At 38.9% G+C, this 22,361-nt stretch overlaps 1 long non-coding RNA gene across 2 annotated transcripts in view; it reads right to left on the reverse strand.

The window, feature by feature from the left end:
* Positions 1-2,980: 2,980 nt before the first annotated feature.
* LOC114434823 (uncharacterized) overlaps positions 2,981-22,361 on the reverse strand; it is a 52,986-nt gene continuing 33,605 nt past the window's right edge. The window contains exons 3-5 of one of the 2 annotated variants that reach the window (XR_003670511.1): positions 5,823-6,447; positions 5,607-5,706; positions 2,981-4,942 (exon numbers count right to left, since the gene is read on the reverse strand). This is a non-coding gene — a long non-coding RNA (uncharacterized LOC114434823). Of the gene's footprint in view, positions 4,943-5,606; positions 6,448-22,361 lie in introns of both variants that reach the window. The other variant, XR_003670510.1, reaches the window with a different exon arrangement.

Here is a 22,361-nt window from a genome sequence, read left to right on the forward strand (position 1 = left end):
TACTCACTCATCAAAGGCCTCTTATATTAAGTGTATATCAAATGAAAAGAAACCTAATTTATCTACAGTAGTTATTATTTAAAACAAGCCAAGTATTTCAGACTACAACAGGCCCATGCCAGAAAAATACTGACAAAAAGACATGTAACAAGTCAAACTACTGCAGTACTTGTTGCAGGATTAACATGACACTGGCCTGAATCACATATGCACACGTATATACACACACACACACACACACACACACACACAGACTATAATACCGGAGCCAACTGGCCCTTGAGCGCCACTGTGAATGGACCGCAGTATAGGCTCTACTTTATCTACTCTTTCCCTTTGCCTTCGCCCCCTCAGCACTGACAGCTGCTTCCTAACGAAGCCCACTCTCTTCCAAGCAGACCCTGTGATAATGAGGCTCTGCCCAGAACTACAGGCAACCAGGGAGCAATGTCAACAGCTCCGAGCTGACCTCCTGAACGGGCTTGCTTCTCCTCGTTCACCGAGAGAGCAAAAGCTGCACCTCATTGTTTGGGTGGAGAGCGGATCCTTGCCTCAGGGAATTGCCTATGTCCAATACTAACACTGAGCTGAAACAGTGTAGAGGTTTAAATGTGTATACATATGTGTGTATTCATGAATGTGTACAGACCAGCAGGAGGACACATGTAGAAGAGAATTAGAAGTGATATATTCATGCCACAGAAGAGAGGACGTAACAGCGGTAAATCTCAGTTTTACTACAAATTTAAACATCCTGGAGAATCTGCAGACCTCACCTGCATACCTACAATGAATAAATCAAAACACAGTTGGCAGAAAGAAACCAAGAAGAACCAGAAGTGAAAATCTTCATGGAGTAAACCTTTTACATTGTTTATACACGCATAGAGCAATGGTCAGGATGATGTTGTGCTATTCAGTTTCTCTTGGAAATGAGCCGAATAGAAGCCACAGCAAAAGAAGCTATGCAATAAAAACTGGGACCTCCGTGGCTTCATCTGTTCATGGACAAAACATGAACAGAGAAATTCTAAACAACGCACAGCATGTGACATATTGTAAGTATATCTTCACAATGCATCCCTTGGTGGAGAAGACCCTTTAACAGACCAGTTTGTGTTTGCTTTGGTGGTTTCCACAAACCCAACATTAATCACACTGGATAAGCTCTGCAATCGACAACAGACACCCTCTGTAATGAATAAGTCAACTAATCTGTGCCAGCTTACAGACTGTGAACTAGAATAAGAGCAGCTGAGGGATAGCTGCACAGAAAATTGAGTAAATAAGGATTTTACACTCAGCAGACTTGTGCAACTTTTTGTGGAATTAATTGACTCATCCAGTTAACAAAAAGGAAATAATTCATGGAAAAAGTTACAAATCTCAAACCAGCATGAAAACCATATCGTGCTAAAGTTTGGTGCGTTGGTAAAACATAAAATAAAATAAAACTTTTGTTTGGCTGGTTCAGTGGACTGTTATTGCCCTCTTTCTGCTTTTACAATCAAAGCTGCAACAAGAAGACTTTGAAACTACCCTGTGAAACATTCTGGCTAAGCCATTAAAAACCACACGACCAGCAGGGCTTATAGATAGGCGTCAAGGCTGTTGGAAAAACAAGGCACAACCAGACTGACGGAGGACACTGAGACCAAACTATAATTGACATCTGGGAATGCACACAAAATCAACACACTGCAGAAAGCAAAAGACAAATCCCTGGCAGAGCCAAAGCTTATTTTAATAAATCTATTATTCAACACCTTGAACAGCGACAATCATGGCAAAATGTGTGAAAGCAGGCAGCAGATGCGTTTGATGTGTAATTTAATCTCAAACACAAGAGCAGCATTCCCAGTGGTTAAGACTGACTCACCATCAGAACGGATGCAGGTGCCCATGGTGGCTCCAGTCGTTAGCGCACCTGCAGGTGAACATCTCAGAGAGCCAGCTGCGCTTCCAGGGCCTTCAGCGTGTGAGGATGTCAAAGTGTTCATCTGTCATTTCAGCAATTAAAATCCACAGTGGATGATGGCGGCTTGTCTTGGCAGAGCACGCGCAGGAAAAGGTGCTGACAGGCTGCACCTGTGCGATGCTAGCTGCTAATGTGTTAGCTTTGCTAGCAATGACTGAAATCCATAACTTCTTTACTCCACAACCGTCTCCTCCGATACTGTAATGTTTGACTTACTGCATAAACTTTAAGTCCGTCTTTTGTTTCCAATAATTTTCCCCCCAGCTGGCTTAATTCTTCATAAAGCTCCTAATTAGAGCGGTCATAACCGGAAAGGATTGCACCTGAAACTTCCGGTCCAGTGTTGCGTCACTTACGTAACGCAACGTTAAGTTTAATGCCTATTGCTTTGGATTAATTAACTCTTGTGAGAGGGATTGACTTTTTAATGTTGCTGTCTGGCCTATTTTATTTATTGAGGTTAGCAGCTAATGGTCTAATATTTGCAATCTATGTATTTATAACCAATTTATGGAACATACATATATGTGTGTGTATGGTGATATATGGTCGATAGCACTAGACTAATAAATACATACATACTAATAAATACATCTGCAGTTTGTCTTTGATTTTTCTCTCTCCCAATTCTAGTGTGAAGATTGACTAATAAACTGCCATAAAACCTGAAGTAGTCCTTTAAATATTGGCTCATTTAATATGAAATTTCTTTAATTTGGCCAAAGTATAATCAGTAAAAACAGCTATAACCCTCAAACAAGTGAACACATACTTTAATATTCAAAGGTAAAACGGTTTCCACACACCAAACAATAAAACACACTGAAATGCAAAAAGAAGAGCTGGGATTTATTTATTTATTTTATTCATAATATGCATGATCAGACAACTGTGTAGTCTAGTGTTTTGGATGAACTGAGTAAAGAAATGAATAAATCTGTAGCCTGTATTTTGTGACCAGACTACAGCACCTTTACACAACAGTTGCCGTGCACGGTTTGATTTTAGAATGATGGAAAAACTATTAAAAGAAAAGAAAAACAGGCATGCTGAGAGCTGCAGACAGGAGGGTTAGTCGCTTCTGTAAGAACTAACACACACAATCAACTCTAAAAAGGCTTTTATGTGTCTAGCCCTAATTATGTTTTTTTTACAGTCTCACACTTGAGCAGACAAAAGGCTATATTTCCCTGAAATAATACATTATTTTTTAAGTTCAAGTTCAAAATGTCTCCACTTCCCATTAACTGTGATCATAGTGTGGGTCTTGTTGGCCACTAATGTGTATCTATCTGTGGCCACACATAAGAAGATTATGGTTAAGGTTTGTGATTTAAACTGTTTAGAAACCACTTGAATTAGAGATAAATCCTTAGAAGATTTATCTGTGACAATTTCAATTTCCACCAATACCATGAGGATTTCTAGGTACACTGAAGGATATGGTGCTACTACTGAACATTAGACATTACCAGGGGTGTGCCAAAAAGTGGTTTCTGACCTGTTTGGTTAATTATAGTTAACCACAGACACTGTCAAAAGGCAGACAGCAGACTAACTCAACCAGATTATCTCCTTTTCTGGCTGCAGCTGTGCTTCATCTTCATATACTGGAACTCTTTCATCTTCTTTTGTCCCTCAAATCTGTTTCAAATAATGTCTAAATATGGCACGTAATTAAATCTGTGCCACATGGAAGTAGCCCCAAGCTACATATACCTGAGAGAGTATAACATCGAGGAGAGATCTGGGGCATTGTGAATAGGACAGCAGCGATACTGGACAGTCTCAGTGAAATCGTAGCAGTGGTAACATGAGCCCTACATCTGCACTGCATAGTATGATCATTAATGTGACAGCCACATGAAATGACAAGTAGACACCATCTCAGTCCAGCTTGAAATATGGATCAGATGAAGTGTTGTGTTTCTGTTTCAGCACAGGCAGTTTGAGAAGTGAGAAAGTGAAAGTGACATAATAGACTTTACCATATACAGCCTAATATATCCCAAGAGGACAGAAGCAGTCGGCAGGCACTAAACCCTGTTTCAGAAACCACTGAGGCTAACAAGGTGGAGTTACTTTGTTCTGGTGGTCGAGTTATACTGGCAAATTTTCCTGCTACGACTTGATCTCAGTATAGTCAAATTTGTGGTGTATTGACTCAGACTAGACAATTATTACATAACCACAGGGTTCACACTTTTCTGCAGCATGCAGGCCTTCGGGGCCTTCTCATAATTTGCTCCCTGGTGTCAGTAAAGATAAAATCTCAGTATCTCACTCAGCATGCTCATTGCATTTATTCTAGTATTCATTTAACATCGCAGGAGAGTCTAAAATAAAGAGTTCCCCTACAAAAAAAGAAAAAAAAAATCATGATGGACATCAATGGCATTAAATTTGCCGAAAGGTTACTTTGCACATCTTGAAAAAAGAATCGTTTTCAATCTTCACAGTCTGTTCGATTAAAAAAGGGTATCGTTCTCATTTTTCTGACTAATATACAGCAGAGCTGAACCACAGAGACAATTAGGGCTTATTTACATTATACGACGTGCCTTCTGTTTATCTTTTCTTGATTCACTTCATCAAAGGATCATGCAGTATGCTGCTACAGTTAGTTAACAAGTTGTTTGTATGACTTACTGTTGATTAGCATAAAGGTAGATCCAATTAATTTCCCCCCTTTTAATATATTTTCTCAGTTTCATCACTGTTGTAAAACACTAAAAACAAAAAATATCATAATAAATTACATTATATGCAATGGAATTCCAATGTATGTCAACACATCATAGCTAAAAGGTGGAAGTTGTCCTTTTGCCTGTGTGTTAACAGACTGGCAACCTGTCAAGACTGCCAGTACATTTACACACATAGTCCAGTGGTTGTGAAGCTCCATAGCACTGATGACATCATCCGCACTGCCAATATGGTGACGACGTCTTCTGAGGAAAATGTCTGAAGGTGAGAAAATCAGGAGAATACTGCAGCTATTCACCTGATTTGAATGATTTCAAATCCCCATTCCTGGGCAAAGGCAGGTGTATCTACACAATGCTGATTTTTCATTTTATTAATAGGACTTTGAGAAAATGTATTAACTTCAAACTTTCTGCATCATTTCTAAAAGTGATCCCTTTAAGCATATATAATGGGAGCAGTGAAATTAATTCCATTCTTGACCACAAAATAATTCATCACCATTCCAATAAAGTTATTTATTTTCAGAAAGTACTGTAAAATTGCACAAAATTTAACTATAAGAAAATGCATATATATCTGAACAAACTATTTTAAAAGCAACAACACAGCCATCTTTTTAAAGACACTATTAAAGACAACACTGAGCTAAATTCATTCCCTTTTCCTTACTACAGCATGGAGCCCAGTATATGTTCAAATTTAAGTTTTAAGCAAAACATATATACAATATGTGTAGTGAAGAAATGAATACTGAATGATAGGAAGACCATCAGACCCACAAACATTGAAAAAAGGCATATTTTTTTTATTTCCAGAGGTATCTTTGTAACGGTTCAGGCCCATTTTAATTTCCTGTCAATCACCACATTATTAATAAAATCTAAATTGCTTTTTGTATTTGAAAGCTGTGTGAGCATACCTGCAGTTCTGTCACGGCATGAAGAGTCAAAATAACTGGAACCAGGATTCTGTTAAAGTCTCTTAGTGGACACAATCATTTTCAAATCTGGGCCGACGCGCTGAAAAGACCACAGATCATAAAACATTCATGCACAATATCATTTTTATCACGCCGCTAATCATTATAATCTCCATTTTAACTGTAGGGGACAATGTTCTTATTACTAATTCTCACCCACACAGACTTTGGACTTTTGTAAGAAAGTCTGTGTTTTTTCATAAAGTGGGATGAAGCTAAAAAAGACCCGTCCGGTAAGCTGTAGGAGGCGAAATCTTCTCCACAGTCTCAGGCAAGCTGGATACATGTCACCATCCTGAATGAATAATTTAATCCTCAAAGTGTACTTCAAAGCTGCTCACACCAGGTGGTGAGCCTCCCAACAGCTGCCTCGCAGCCCAGCAGACAGTCAAAGATCGAGCAGAATGATTTTCTCCAAATGTTCGACAAAACTGTGTCCGGACGATAACATTGTGTTGGAGTACAATCATACCTGCCAGCACACATTCCTCTCCCCAGTCTTTTCCAGCTTCCCTTCAAGGACACTGCAGTGAAACAGTGGTTATTCTGATGAAAGGGAAAGCCTAAATTGAAGGGGACGGTACCCACCTGGAAGATGATTCCACCTCTATTTGGCAAAAAGCTGCCTCATGCCTTTCTGAAGATCAACATCGCATTGTTCAGAGCCTACCTGATCTTTTTCTGATGCCATCACTGAGGATGAGGATACCTGATACAACTCCAGCATTCATCTGGACACCATTTTGAATTCCACAATGAAGGAAAGCTGCACTGGTTTGTTCTATTAAATCAGAAACACAACAAAACTTCAGTAAAAACACAATTGACAATGGAATTTTTTCTGCTCTGTGATTGGTCATTATAGCTGCTCCAAAACTGCTGAATGTTGATGACCCCCTCCCTGGCACAGTCAAACCCTACAGGAAAGAATAATTTGTACTGAGCAGGCATATTTGAAAAAAAAAAAAAAATAGGGCTTTCTTTGTTTTGACAGATTGTCGCTTGCACTCAAACTTTAGGCAAGGCAGTACATAGAACACAGCTAAATATAAACCTCATTATACTCCATGCCACCGTAGTTTCATTGACACTTGAGGCATAAAGAAATGGCAGAGGTGCAGAGGTGGAAGTTGCAACAGAACAAAAATATGTCAGCTGGAAACATGAATGAATGTGATGGTATCAAGAGCATGCTGTAAATCAAACCATAACCTGTATTCCTGAAAGATGACAGCTCGCCAGCTTTTGTCTTGCAAAACATAATATCGTGTATTTAGAAATTAGAAACTTTTTACACCATCATTGTTTTTTTTAATAAAATAAAAATCGATACAATCTATAGACTATGATTTGTTTACTAAAATAAAATTTGCAGATGAAATCCCACTAATGCAGCAACACTAAGTGCACTTGACTCTGTAGAAAGCAACAGAAATAAGATTTGGCCATGACACACTAGGGGAAAAAAACAAAATGAAAATTGAGTAAGGGAGATGTGTTGAAGCAAATTCATGATGCATTGAGCCATATTTCATTTCCATTGACTTATTAAACAGAGTTACTGTCGGGAGCAAATGATGGAGCTCTCCTGGAACATACTACATCTTCCCACTTAACAGGGAGGCATGAGCATGCCAAACCCTGCAGGCTGACAACACTCAGCAAACAAATCATGGCAACACATCCACAGGCAGTCCAAAGTAAATTGTTATATTAACCCTCAGGCAAGGGTCCCCCCTCAACAATTCAATAAGTAGAGACGCATTCCTACACATCCTAACAGAAAACTAAGGATTTGACAGGCTGCAGAGCCACCGGTGCCAGTTATGGGTCAGTGTGTTAATTGTTTTCAGTTTCAGGACAGTTATCTTTTATGGCTCCAGTCATCATGCTGCATTTCTGTAAAGAGAAAAGAATTGAAGCAAATGATTGTCACTAGTCATTACGAGTCACATCAGTCTGACAATGTGCAAGTAGAGGAGCTCTTACTCCTGGAATAATGATGAACCTGGAATTATTTTCCATCTGTGAGCAATTTTCAGATATTTACCCAAAGTTTCCACAGAGGGACTTACTCTTTGTTTTAACTTTATTTCTGTGTTAATATCTGCTTCAATAAAAACTGTTAATACTGACAACCTTCATTATAGGAACCCAGATTGACAGAAGAAACCTCGCACAATGTTGCTGCAGCCTCTGTGAGGTCTAACTGTGTGACTTCTGACGGGTCATGTATGAAGGACACTGTCAGGAAGCGGCTGCCATTCTTTCAGTTCACCATAATCTCCAAATCAGATTAACTTCAACTCAAATTAATCTAAAGATCTGTAAATCCCATCTCCCCGCTAACAGCATGTTAAGTTATCTGATAGAGCGGCATACATGTTGTCTTCCTGTCTATTCATACACCTGACAACACATGTTCTGCAGCAGGCATCACTAATTAGATGAGATGCATTCGTCTGTGGAGTCATGGTGGAAGGCTGACAATAAATTAAGCTGACTGCCTACATTTAAAATTAATTCAGGCTGATCTCACCGCTGCACTCTTTTTCCTCATTCTGACAAAAAAACACACACACACACACACACACACACACTTCCAACATCACATCCGACATCATGCCTCAGGACAGCATTTCTTGGCAAATCTTTTATTATGTAAAAAACCCCAGATTTTGTAATTGGAGATAAAACATCCAATTAGCAATGTATGGTAATGTTGACATTTTATTCCTGTTTTAAGTAATGTTCTACAGCTGTCCAATGTGGTTGGCTTCTAATACCTCAATTATCCGTCACACTACAGAACGTCAGCAGAAGTTGAACACAATGTGAGCTATAATTGATATTTGATCGTTGCATCATTCACATGACAGGATGCAATTTAATTCTGTATAGAAGCCAGAGAGGCACAAAAATAAGGGTGTTTTGTTGAAAGAAACAGTGCTATAGGAATAATCATCATCCCAAATATAATATTAGTGTTAAAATGTTGATATAAATATGGACAGCCTGGTTATAGGCAGAGACACATTTCTTTACAAGCAGATTTTACTGTGACACAGAGAGACTTTTGTTATATAAGAATAACTGAATAATGATTTTTTTGCACATTATATAATTTTCACATTCGGCCTGTGCCTGCAACCAAAATGTTCAACATGCCTTATTCTTTTAATAAGAAATATAATAATGTTGTTGTCATTAATTGACTCAGTAGCCCTCTTTTTGATTTTAAATATCAAGAAAGCGCATGTGTGCCTTGCCAAGTCGAACTTTAGAACTCCATCCAGGCGGCTCAATTCTCATGAAGGCAGACAATTTTTCCAGGTGCTGTTTTTTCTTCCTTTATCCCCCCTTTTTTCCCCCTTTGCTATTGAGAACCTCTTCTCCTCTTATAGACATGATCTGACAGGAAATCTTTGAGAGGCAGCGCTGTGCTAACTGCCCAGAGATTTCAACTGTCTGTTCTTGCTGGAGGAGAAGCTGAACGCTGGCCTCCTATTAGTCTAAACACATGGAGCCCCCCAATCCCTTGTCTGCCTCTCTCTCTCTCTTTCTCTCTCCCTCCCTCTATCACTTTCTCTCCCTCTTTTTTTTTTCTCACTACTCATCCCAGGCCTGGTGAGGGGGCTGACAGCTCTCACTGTCCCAGCCTGTCAAAAAGGGCCTGTTATTCAGCACCCTCCCTCTGGGACAGGAGGAAAACACACACGGACACATACACACATACACACACATACACTTGCATGAATCTGCAAGCATGCACACTCACAGAACATGCTTTCACAAAGGCCTTGTACACAACACACACCCACGCACCGTCTCTCTTACACACACACACATAAATATATTGCTCCTATGCCCATGAAATACTTGCACATACAAAAACTTTTGACTGCTCTTAGAGGATGTTCCGCTTGTTGTCAGCATTTCTCAAAATATGCTGACATTTTGCATGCACAAATCAGGATCAAATGTATTATCCATACAGACACTAATTTACTGAGCTTTCGCCTCTTCCACAGCAGCGCTGACACAAAGTACTCTTTATATGGCCTCCTCTTGTCAATCCATGTGATTGGCTGAAATTTACCAATCATTAGCTACAATTTAATAATGTCTGGTAAATCGGAAGAGCTGACAGGTGTCCAATCAGGAGTTTGAAATGATTCCTTAGAGATTTTGAATGCTAGCTTGCAAATGAACCTGCAGGTGCCTCCACAGCTGTATTCCCAAGTCCATCACAATACTATGTGCATACTAAGGAGAAGAAATTGCACATTGCTCAGTCTGCTGTCGTTTTATTTTTCAGCAGGGATGTGAAATTGGTATGAATATTTTCATAAAATGATCCAAAATATTGAGTGAAAAAATTAAGATTAAAAAAAAAACATTATGCATAAAACATTTAAAGTGGAAACGTTTTCTTTCTCGGTTAGTGAGATTAATTGGGACTATTTAAATGTAATTTAAAAAAACACACACATCACACATGTTTGACAGAAAAACTGACGGCATAATAGCAAAGCCAAAATCCTAGTTCACGTCTTCACTCTATGAAGCTTGTGCCACAAAATAAGTTCATTTTTTAAATATTAATTAACAAAGGATAGCAATGGATGGTAATTACTCTCAGTTAAACTGGGAAGCAAATTAAAATATAAAACTAGAGCAAGTAAAGTTTATATATCAAATGTATTTAAGATCATTCTGAATAAAACAGTATTTTTTGTTTGCCCCTTGAGAAACATGTTCTGCTTCATTTAACTTTTCCACCTCTCTCACATCTCATACTGTACTGTACTGTATGTGTATCTGTAACACACACTGTCAACATTTGCATTCATTTGGGTAATCACACTTAGGCAAGCTGTTGCTGTGTAGAATCTCTCCTCTTTATAATTCAAACCCACAGCCCTGTAGTTGCTGTGGGGTAATCCCTGTTCAACTCCAAGAAACAAGTAATGATTGCAGCTGATCACATGTGGTGCCACTGGAGAGCTGGAGCTCCGTGCTCCAAGAGCCTTTAAAAATCATTGCAGAGGAGATTTTTTTTTATTTCTTGATTAGCCACACAAAAATTCTCACATCCATTCAGGTTGGAAACAACAACGGAAAAAAGGCTCTACTGTTTGAAACTTATCACACAAAACAAAACAAGAGGAAAAAAAAAAACTTTCCTAAATTGCCAGCTAAGCACGAACATAGTTTCCACTTCTTCCCATGTGGCCCCTTTGTGAATAATTTCCCTCAAATCTGAGTAATCACAGTATTAGTGCCCTTTTTAAAAACACTTCTCTGTCTGCTAAATAAGGAGCTCGCTTAATTTCTCTTTTTAGACGCGAGCTTAATTGCGTTAAAAATTAATGGTGTGTTTTCACGGCCGGGCTCAACCGCCAGACACCGGTTATACTGCTCTTCCTGCTGGGCCCAATGCCACACAGCGGGCCAAGAAGTGCCCGTCGACCGCCAACACCGGTCTCACTCCTGCTTGGGGGTGAGAAACTTTGCGCTATACATATGCATGAATATCCCCTCATATCTCCCCAAAGGCAGCTATGTCTCACCATTAGTCGCTCTCAAAAGTCTTCTGCGGCGCACAGTATTGACTTCTGGAATAATCTCAGGCAATACCCGACGTGATTTATGATGATGCACATTATCGATCACTTAAGGAGATATTTAGGTATTCAGAATAAAAAGTTATGTTCTCATTATGTTGATGGTGTGAGGCGCCAGGCCAAGGGGAGGGAAGGAGGGGTGGGGGGGCAGTCACTGTACACTTTACCGGAGAGGTAATTAGCACGTCTGAATAACAGCACTGCTCCTCCTCTCTGCTCTCCTGCTGCTTATGCTGGGCTGACTTGCCTTAGTGTTAGCACAAATTGTTACTGTCGCCCCACAGGTGGGAAACTAGCTCTCATCACCTCATCACCCTAGAGAATGTGAGACACGGCAACATATATTAAACCGCTATCCTCGCAGCATGCAGCTAGTGTCTTCATGAGATATTTTACTCTTTATGGAGCCCATGGGGGACACACAAATCCAATACAACCCCCTTTTAGCGGGGCACAGGCGAAGACATGCATACAAACAACTGGGATTTAGAGTGGTTCCTCTGCCAGAGGCAAGAAAAGTGACAAGCTATCGGATTGCTTTGGGCAAATGCATCCGCACTGGCAACACAATGGGCTCTAAAACAATAGAAAACAAAGGAATTTACTTAATGTGAGTGCGTGGTTGAAGTCTTCCTGCAATTTCAGTACAGTGCTATGGGAAACACAGCATATTCAACCACATTATTTATTGATCTTAATTGCAAAAGCTGATGGAGATTTCCAATCAATCACACTTCAGGAAGTGTGGAAATATCCATTTTCAAAGTCAGAAAGTGTTGAGAACTTTCCTTTTTGTACATCTTCCTCCACCAGGCAGTTTGGCTTCTAACCAAGGATGCCATTACCCCTGTACAGGCTTGCTGATGAGAGACACCAGACTTTGCTCGTGGAAGGGGAAAAAAAAGAAACATACGCAACACTTTCTAAAGCTGTTAATGTTTTATCCCATAATTCACAGGCGCGGGACTTGGGAATATGTCTTTGTGGGAAAGCTTTGGCTGGACATGGTGGAACCAGCATCATTAGTGCCTGTCTCCCCGGGGTGGCATGTGTGGAAATTACTGCTCCAATCAATAAGCAAAGTCCAAGTGTTGAAATATTTATCCAGACAGAGCTTCATCCTTGCGGTGGACTGTCTGAGCACTCTTCCTGCACCTTAAAGGGTTATTCAGAAAGCCATATATGGGCAAGAGTACACCTTGAAATCAATGGGGTGCCACTCACTGGCTGAGTGCTGAGTGCTACAGGAGTCCATTAATTTATTGTCGATACATGGGGCGGAAACAGCGTAGGAAGCGGAAACTCCCCTTAAGGTGGACTCAAAATAGGGCTGTCACAATACTGGACTTTCCAACTTTAAAACAATACCTCAAAGCACATCAATATTTGATTTTGTGCCAAGACAGGCCAACTATTTTACACTAGAACAAACCAGAACATGTATGCAGCCCCTGTGTGTCAGTGTCAGAGGGGGAAACCCTTCCTGCAAATAGTGGAGCATTTGTAATTTGTTGTGTCTGTTTTCTTGTGACACATCCACAGTAAATAATAATAATAATATTGATAATATAGTAAATAATAATAATAATAATAATGTTGATAATATAGTAAATAAAATAATAATAATGACAATAGCATAGTATTCTATTATTAATCATAAGGCAAGTATTAGAATTTTGAGTTTCAAGAGAATAAACAGTAGGTAAATGTAATTCTTGCTGTTTTTGTTATTTTATGTAGTTATTGTTGTATTTTTTTCTCTCTCAGTGATCAATAACAGACCTTGACAATTTCTTGCCTTGAGCCTATAGCCACACCATACATTATGGACATATTATGTTACTGCTAGTTTTGTACTCGTGTTGTTTTAATACATACCCTGTGTGTGTGTTTTATATATATATATATATATATATATATATATATATATACACACTCATAAAACACACACACACACACAGGATATTTTAAAACAACACAACGAGTACAAAACTAGCAGCAGAAATGAAACAGTAACATAATATGTCCATAATGTATGGTGTGGCTATAGGCTCATATATATATATATATATATATATATACACACACACACACACAAACACACAAAATGTCCATGAGAAGTTTACAAAAACTTAAATGCATTTTTTAAAGGAAAATGTTTGAAATTTGATGATAGTAAACAACAATATTTACACTTTCTCTATATGTAGCCTGCACACAATTCAGATACTTGGGGCTTTGCAAAAGACAAAAAAAAAAAAAAAAAACGCACCGCAGAGAAATTATGGCATATGGAGGTGGAAGAAGTTGAGCTTTTGAATTTGCTTTAAGCTAATTTCACAAGTTTGTTTGGCATCATGTTCCTGAACGTGTAGAAATATGTGAAAGCTTTGGGCCACACATGGACAAGGCAGTCCATACTAGACACATACTGGAAAATGGACATGTGAACATAAGTGCAATACAGAGTGTGTGTTTTTAAACAAGCAAATGTTGCTGTGTAAAAACATTGAACACACATTTTCTTTCCACTAATACAAGCTTAGCACACACACAGCCCCTCTTTGTTATCCCATACTGTTATCGGTGTTTGGCCTCACGCTTGACTGGTGACTTGTGGTAGCAATGAGCTAAGATGGCCGCAAGCCCAGTACACTTACCTTTTGGGCAAAGATTTTGATCATAAGCAGCAGAAAACAGTCCCTTAAAGTGTCCAATTCCCATATTTATAAATAGATCTTAAATGCAATTTACAGCTTATAAAGTGAAACTTAAATGTGTTTACCGGAGCAGTAACACACATTTTAATATATTACAGGACGCACTACATAAATGTTACATCAAAATATAAACAATAATAAAAATGCCCTTTTTTTCTAAGATAACTGAGGGCAATAGAATCAAGGTTTATGGACACAAACATATGATTGTGATATTTTAAACAGCTTAATGACTGCCTGCATACATCATAAACATGGGAGATTAATTCTGTAGGGGCCGACACATATACACCCAGAATCACAGTGTGACTCTGTCTGCAAGACTTCCTTTGAACTCCAACACTTAGCTTGTTATCTCACTTTATCTTCCCACAGAGCATGTTACGGACGATTAAAAGCTCTATGTGATACTTGGACTAACATCTCATTATAAGAGAGAGCCCATTTGTATTGCTTACCTCCATAGTTAGAGTCCACAAAGGATGACAGCTGACTTCCCCTCCTCAGCTTGAAGTACTCTTCTGAAACATACGCTCATTACGGAACCATAAAAAATTGCTCTCGTTTGTTAATATAACATTTTCAGGACCAAACGATGGGTTCAGGACATAGTCTGGCTGCAAAATAATGTGGCCTTTTGAGACATGCAATTGTAAAATGATTTATTCTGCTCCTTTTCTTGTATTAAGTTTGTGTAGCGTTACTTAAAACTGAATGCCAATTTGTCTCCATTATTTTGGAAGCAAATTGGTCAGAAGATGTCTCGACAAATCTCAAACGTATCTGATTCTTCACAGGTGCTTGACCTTTATCGCTCCCCTCCAAATAAATCCTACAAAAACAACACTATTTTGCCTTTTAGGAACACAAGCAGCACTGATTACTATCATCAATTTGTCCTAATATGATGGAGAAATTTGTGATAAAAGCTAAAGCAGGGCAAAAAAATGCAGCAGCCAGCTGCACACATCATTCCCCTGATGACTAGCTGATAATGTTGATAAGCTAAAGGGGAAACAGTAGACACTCTTGGCAACCATAAATCTCAATGTTGGTATCAGTATTAACAACTATCAGGGGGATGGAAAATGCTGATGATAACACTGGAGAATTCATGCAAATACCAATGTCACTGAAAGAGATTAGAAGACTCCTTGTCTTTGTCCATAATCAAGTTGTACTTCTCATTAACTGAAACGTCTTCATTAGCCGTAGCATTACAGTAGTCCAAGACTCAGTGTTTAATTAACATTATCAGCATTGTAATTGTCATTTGTTTGCCTTGTCACTTTAGATTTTCCAGGTCGGCGAGAAGCCGTCTCCGTGTGCTCCCTCTTTAGATGAGCCCACATGCCTTCCAGATACTGAGAGTTCATCAAGTACAAAATGCACAGAAGGCAGACGCTCCCCTGACCCTGGTCGCACAACTGAATAAAGAAGCGACAGGCATGTGGAAAAGATTTCAGAGCATGACATCCCTCCTATTAGGCTCTGTATCCAACAAAGAAGCATTGCTACTGAGAGCATGAATGGAAAAAAGGGGTTTCTGTGGGCAGCCAGGGGAATGAGCCACCCAGCATTCGTGGTATCTGCAACCAATTCTGACCTGAGCGCCTGACCTCCCGACAATAAATATAATATCAGTAATTTATGTTGCACACATGAAGGCACAAAGTGTGTATACCGATATGTGCATTTGTACCTACATTTCCATTTCCATTACGTGTGCGCTCAAGTGTGTGTTTGTTCGATCCCTTGTGTGTGGCCCGTCGCTGCATGGTTAAGTGTGTCTGTGACTGTTCTATAATCTGTCTTTCATGGTTCAGCGTGGGCACAGTCCAAGGCTCCCAGCTGCTTTAAATCAGCCCTCAATCACTGTTCACCTCGCTGTGGCTTAATCTTATCTGATTCACATCAGCCTCATCTGAGCGCATCAGAGTAACTGTCTGGTTATGTTAATATTGCACAACCAGGAAATGCTAAGGATACATCACACCACCTGCAATTCAAAGCTTAAATGTATCTATTGTAACTTAATTAATCTATTGGCCTCCGGTAATGTATAAAAAAAACACACAACTATATATACTTTCACCAAATAATAATGGATCATTTGCACACAACAAAAGCAATAAGGGAAAACTGCTTAACTAGTTGTACCTTATCTGTGTGATCAGTCTTTTTTGTTATTGATTTGATTCACAAGTTAACATGTAGTCATTAATCACACTAGTCAGTTCAATAGTTTTCATGAAAAGCCTGACACTCCACGGTCGTGGACTAACCGTTGATGAGGACGATACTTGATTTGCGCATTTTTAATCTGGCAAGAATTTGCTGAAACTAAAATGACAGTCTCGGGAACAAGACAGCTTCAGATTTAAAAAAAAAGGGAAAAAAAGAAACAAAATGGATCTTCTAAAAGCGAGGATTTTTTTTTTTTTTTTTTTTTTTTTTAAGATGAGACATACTCCTAGCTTCTGTCACATAATATGCAGAGGCCTTGAGTACTGGAGCGAAATAGGCTGAAAGCTTATTGTAAAAGACATGAAAACAAAAGACATAGCTCTGTGTGTCTGTATCTCACTGTGCACTTGGGGCTTGCAGTTAAAATACAAAAAAAACCCTAAAGTTTACTCCTATTGTAATAAGCTGACAAAGAGAGCCATGGTGGTGTTACCCCCCCCCCACATCCCTCCTCCAGATGCTGAAATCCCAGTGCGAGAATGTGAGAAATGGCTACAACCTGTAGCAGATTTATTCACTGCTGAGCTGTCTTTCTAGCATTTAATCAAAAATATGTGCATTCACCATCTCCTATTGTGGAAACAAATGAGAATTTTTAAACGGGCGCACCGCCTCGACACAAAAATTCCTTTGTGCCTTTATGCCTCTCCTTATTTTCTCAAGTGTTTTGGTGCATGAAAGGATCATAGTAAACTGTACAAAATAGAAAATTTAGAGAGAAACAGAGAGCACTGCAGTGAAAGCTCATGCATTAGCCTAATACCACGGAATTGATTTCAAATAGTTTTTGGGGCATAAGCCAAGCCATCAGAACAATTTGACCCGAATTGGTATAACGCCAGTCTGATGTGAAGTTAAGTTAAAGGTTCATTATTGGTTTTTGACCAGCTCTTTACTAACACACACACACACACACTCACACGTATTTCATGAAAGAGCTGTTTTCTAGAATTACAACTGGCAAACAGAAGAAGAGAACACCATCAATATTTAAAATCCAGTCATGCTATCAATAGCAAGAGCATGCTGTCATTAGATTTTATTTGACTTTAGGATTAATTATCCCAAACGCACCATGCACCAAGTTTAGATGGATGATAATGAGGAAAACTAATTTTCCAAACAACCACAATTTAATACTTCTCAGTTAATACCCTACTCAGCATTATAAAATCATCTTTGGTTTTAAAACACACTGCATTGAATAGTTTGATAAGCCTGGCTATTATCTGTGCTGGTTGGCAAAGCCCTGCACATCTGAAGCCATAAAAATAGTTCATGTTCCAACAGTGGAGAAGGTAAATCCCAGGCTTGCAAACTGCTTTGGTTTCCCTATCGGCTCCCTGGGTTAATTGTGTGAGTTTCAAATCATTTGTGCCTGCTGAATCCTCTCTTTTAAGCGGGGGGTCTACTGTGCTGAAACCTAATACCCACCTTAGTCCTCCTTTCCTAACCGCAACATACATGTGTGTCTGATTATCTCCTCCAGCCTGGTATAACAAGTGAAAAGGAAAAAGTCAAAACTAGTAAGTGTCCCAGCCCCAAAAATACCTCATCTCATAACAGACCTCCACAGCAGGAAATATGGAGCAGTCAAAGGTCAGAACACACACACACAGGCAAATGACTACTGGAACATATTAATGTAGTTTTAATGTGGATTTTCACTTGCCAAGCTGCTACGATGTTCTGCATAGTATTTATCAATATTTACAGAAGACACAATGGGAGTTACAAAGGAAAAATATTAAGCCTAATATACTATGTGTGTAATAAACTGTAAGATAATACAGTGGGTTTTCTGTCAGTGAATCTGAGCATAGATTCAAACCATGTGAAATATTTTCCAGAACCCAGATATGATCTTTCGAATTGAGTCCGATGTTATTGTTTTGTCTCTATCTGGTATTCATTGACTTTGCATGTCAATCAAAACAGACTTTTTTTTTCTCTACACTCTGCTCTTTCTTTGAAGCCTGAAAATCCAGCAGTATAATCATGTTTATGCACCATTTTGAATCACTTGGAGAACTTTAAAGCCGGTGCACAAAACAAAGGCTATTCACAGCCAGTGGTCTGTGGAGTGTGCACTTACAATACATACCAGATTACTCACCCTCCTTCAATGCAGACACAATATATTCACTCTGCCTTTTTCCCCCTCTGTGCTCCGTTCGGCAGATGCCCACACAGGGATAGGGAAAGCCATTGTATCTAATTGCAATGCTCAGGATTTTGATTACACTCTTGCCTTGAAAGCACAACACTGTAAAAGAACAATTGCTCAGAGAGCACCAAGCAGCATGAGGTGCAATCTCAGCCCCTTCTTAATGAGAGAACATATCAAAAGGTAAAAGGGAGGAATTTATACTTTAATTCCATTTCTGAAGTAATAAAACGCAGGGGCCTCTAATTTATTAGTTTATTAAAGGTGAAACTCGTCCTAGGACTATTTCTCTCCTTATCGAGTTGTGTTCAAGCCTAGGTCTAGGTCTGTTTTGACCCATATTTTTAAAATTATTGACCTTAAAACAGTTACCCACAGGGGCTGAGTGATGTAATGGATTAATAACATAACTATATGGTACTACAGCTTTTCTGTTTCAGGGACACACTTTTCACATAAAATGGAGCCAGTCTGGGTACATATACAGTTTGAAAATCCATACGTCACAGGGGCAATGTAACCACAAACCACATCAAGTGAAGCTGTGCAGTTTAACTGCTTTCTCGTTGAATTTATTCAAAGGTCAGCTCCACAGAGTTTATTGGCCAATCAATGGAAGAGCTTACAGACCATCAAATACCAATTCTAAATCCCAAAACTTAACAACTCAAACTCCAAAGTCCACAAAGTGAGGTTGGAAAGGTGGATAGGAGGTAAAACATTTCTAGACTTTTATTTTAACACAGGTTTGTACTATATAAGCTTGATTGCAGAGTGGGAATCACAGGGAATATACTGCATGTAAATCCTTTCTGACAAGGTGAGGACTGTCACCAAGAAAATGGCAGAAAATTATGTTTGCCTTGCAATGTGTGTTCGGTGCAAAGTTTATTTTTTTAAGATTTTTTTTTATCTAACCAAACAACAACATAAATAAAGTGACATAAGTCCCCCAAAAATGTAAACCCAGACGTAGCCATATTTAGAAATAAACAACAAATAATTTAGCAGCAGACTTAGAGTGGTGAAAATAGCCAATAGCAATACCAATTTTTCTTATTATATCTATCATTGACTGTGTAGGAGGGTTTATTGCAGGGGTTAAACTGTCTCTACTGACACTCACTTATGTCTTTAAGGCCACCTTCTCAATCTGGCGATTCTGCATCGTTGACCTTGGTCAATATAAAAGGATGTGAAGTACAGAACGGTTTTTCCATCAGACAGTGAGGAAAATGGTCTCTTTCTGTGGAGTGCTGAGTGACAGATGACACTGGTTCCTTTTGTCACTGAAACCTTGTTTCAAAAAGTCATCATGTGTTTTACTGGATTTTATTGAATTTAAATTTTAGACAACCAGAAACAAGTAAAAAGTTACTTAAACTGCATAAATATTAATAATAAAGTGACACTTCTACTGTCTGTGACTGACAGTAAATTGCAGGAGATGGCGTGCTGAGACTCTCATTGTGAATGTGCATTCAGAATGAGAATCTAGTTCTGATCCAAATGGAATATGTTGTTTACATGGCCCATATTTGGAATTCAGAAATGTTGTCTGACAGTATATAATACTGGAACATTAGTGTACATGTAAACATATTGAATGTGACACTGTGACACACACACACTGCTTATGCTTCTAAAAATGCAGGTACGTTATTGTATAATGTGGAATACAGAATGTTTTCAATGTGAATGAAATCATAATGTAATGATGTGATTTTTTTCTTGCTTAAATACATTATTTTAAAACAAATAAAACAAAATTGAGAAATATGGGTACACATGTATTTTATATTATTATTAGCACTTACACTGCAGTTTTGGTGGGAGGATAAATACAGTAATGCTATAAGTGTGTGAGTTTTCTTTTTATTGCTTCTTATATGAAAATGTATATATGGCCCAAGGGAAATTTTTCATACTGTACAAATGCTCTTTTAACCTTTGTGTGAAGACCATAACATTATTACTGTAATTAGCGGAAATTTTGCAGCTGACATCTGACCGGTTCTTTCACTGCTGTAACTATGATCCAAATTGAAAGTGCTCACTTACATTTTCTTAGTTTATTACTTATAGCCCAAGAAACTATTTCACATATATGCAGCTGGGTGGGTAGTTAAGTTATGTATTGTTGTGTGATTTATACTGTTTGCTTCCAGTCAACAGGCTGAGAAAACAACAAACTCTGAAGGTAAACAGCGCTGATGCACCGGGGCATACTCGTCTTGATTAATGAAAGGAAGTCAGATCTCATGCAGATTAGTGCAGCAGAGGACAGCATCCTCTGTGAATATTAATTTCCCTTGAAGAGGTGTTCTCGCCCTCTCTCCTCAAACACTGCTCAATATATCGGAGGAGGTCACCACAGAAGGTCACAGACAAAGTTGTCTGGCAGCTAAATTAAAGTGCTTCATTAATGGACTAAAAAGGTAGTGAATCCAATCAGTGTTTAGCTGTTATTCCTCTTCCTTCATTGCCCATCTAACTGTCTTAATGGATGCCATTATGTTTTCTTTTTTATCTAATTCATGTGTGTCTTTGTCTCGCGTTTTCTCTTTAGTTGTTTTTAAACTTTCACATTCATGAGTGAAAGAGTTTTTTCATGTCTTTCATGTAAGTTAAATCTCACTGAAATTTACTTGAGAATAGTTATCCGACAACACTTTCCATAAAACCTTTCTAACTCGCACTGTGTTTTGTTCTTCTGTAAAGTTTGCCTGAATTAATATTTCAACACTCACTCACATCCCCAAATATACAGTATTTATTTGAAGAATATGCTGTAGACCTTGATGAAGCCCCGCTCATTGTTGAGGTAACAATGCCGTTAGCGCTCAAACTGAACAGTGCTTAAAGTGACCTTGATAGACTCAGATACACTCGCACAACCCTCATGGTGACTGATCTGAGGCGATAGCGAGATATAAGACTTATCCAGTCCTTTTCACCTGTCAGTGTTCATGAGGGAAAGGAGGAAAAGAGGCGACTTCTGCTTCAGGGTATCGGTGACAGAGTGAGTGTGTCTGAGGAGATCGGGGAGGGAGATTAACAGCTCAGTCCATCTCTGTCACTGAGTACCGCTGAACCTTGACACAGCTTAGAGGTATTACGAGGTCACTGAAGTAAATGACATCGCAGAACTGAAAGAGGGGGAACCAGGAGATATCTAAATGTATAGACTGTTAAGGAAAATTATGCAATAGTGCCTCAAGATGTGCCCAGTGTGCTTTACACAATGCGTCGCAAGACTTACAGGCGTGTGGTTTTACAGTGCCCTTGTGATCTTTAAAACTACTAAAATACTGTAGCTTAGTTTTAATGTTGCAGGCATGCTTTAATGTAAAGAAAGGAATGTACTAAAAATCAATATCCCATTCAGGGGCAGCAGAGATACACAAACAGTGAATCAAGGCTGCATAGAAATACAGAGTGTGAGTAAAAATAAGTCTTCAGTGATGCCTGATATCCTGTGTGGTGTTGCTGAATTCATGGAGTTAGAGAGTATTTTGAGTTAAACTTTGACTGCAGTGGAAGTTGTATTATGTGGGTTTTGCAGTGCCAGCCTTGCTCAGCTGTCTGGTTAATACTATCATCAAACACTTTTTCTTCCAAAGATGGAACACACACCATGTCTGGTGTGAATCTCTTTGTCTGTTTTGACAGAATGTTGGAGAAGTAAAAGCTAACAAAACTAACAAGCAGGTTTCTCAACAAACGGCACCCTGTGTGTACTTGTGTGTGTGTGTATGCTTGCATGCTTCTGAGCATGCACACACACCTGTGTTTTGTGAACCTGTGTATTCATCCACCCACAAGGTGGCTGCTGTGTTTCCACACAAAGCCGATCCTGCTCTTTCCGTATCAATAGCAGCTTCAATATCAGCTGCTATTAAGTTAGATTTCCAACGCTTCCCGCTCAGCACAA

The sequence above is a fragment of the Parambassis ranga genome, chromosome 4 (genome assembly GCF_900634625.1).
Source record: "Parambassis ranga chromosome 4, fParRan2.1, whole genome shotgun sequence".
In the NCBI taxonomy this organism is placed as follows: Eukaryota; Metazoa; Chordata; class Actinopteri; family Ambassidae; genus Parambassis; species Parambassis ranga.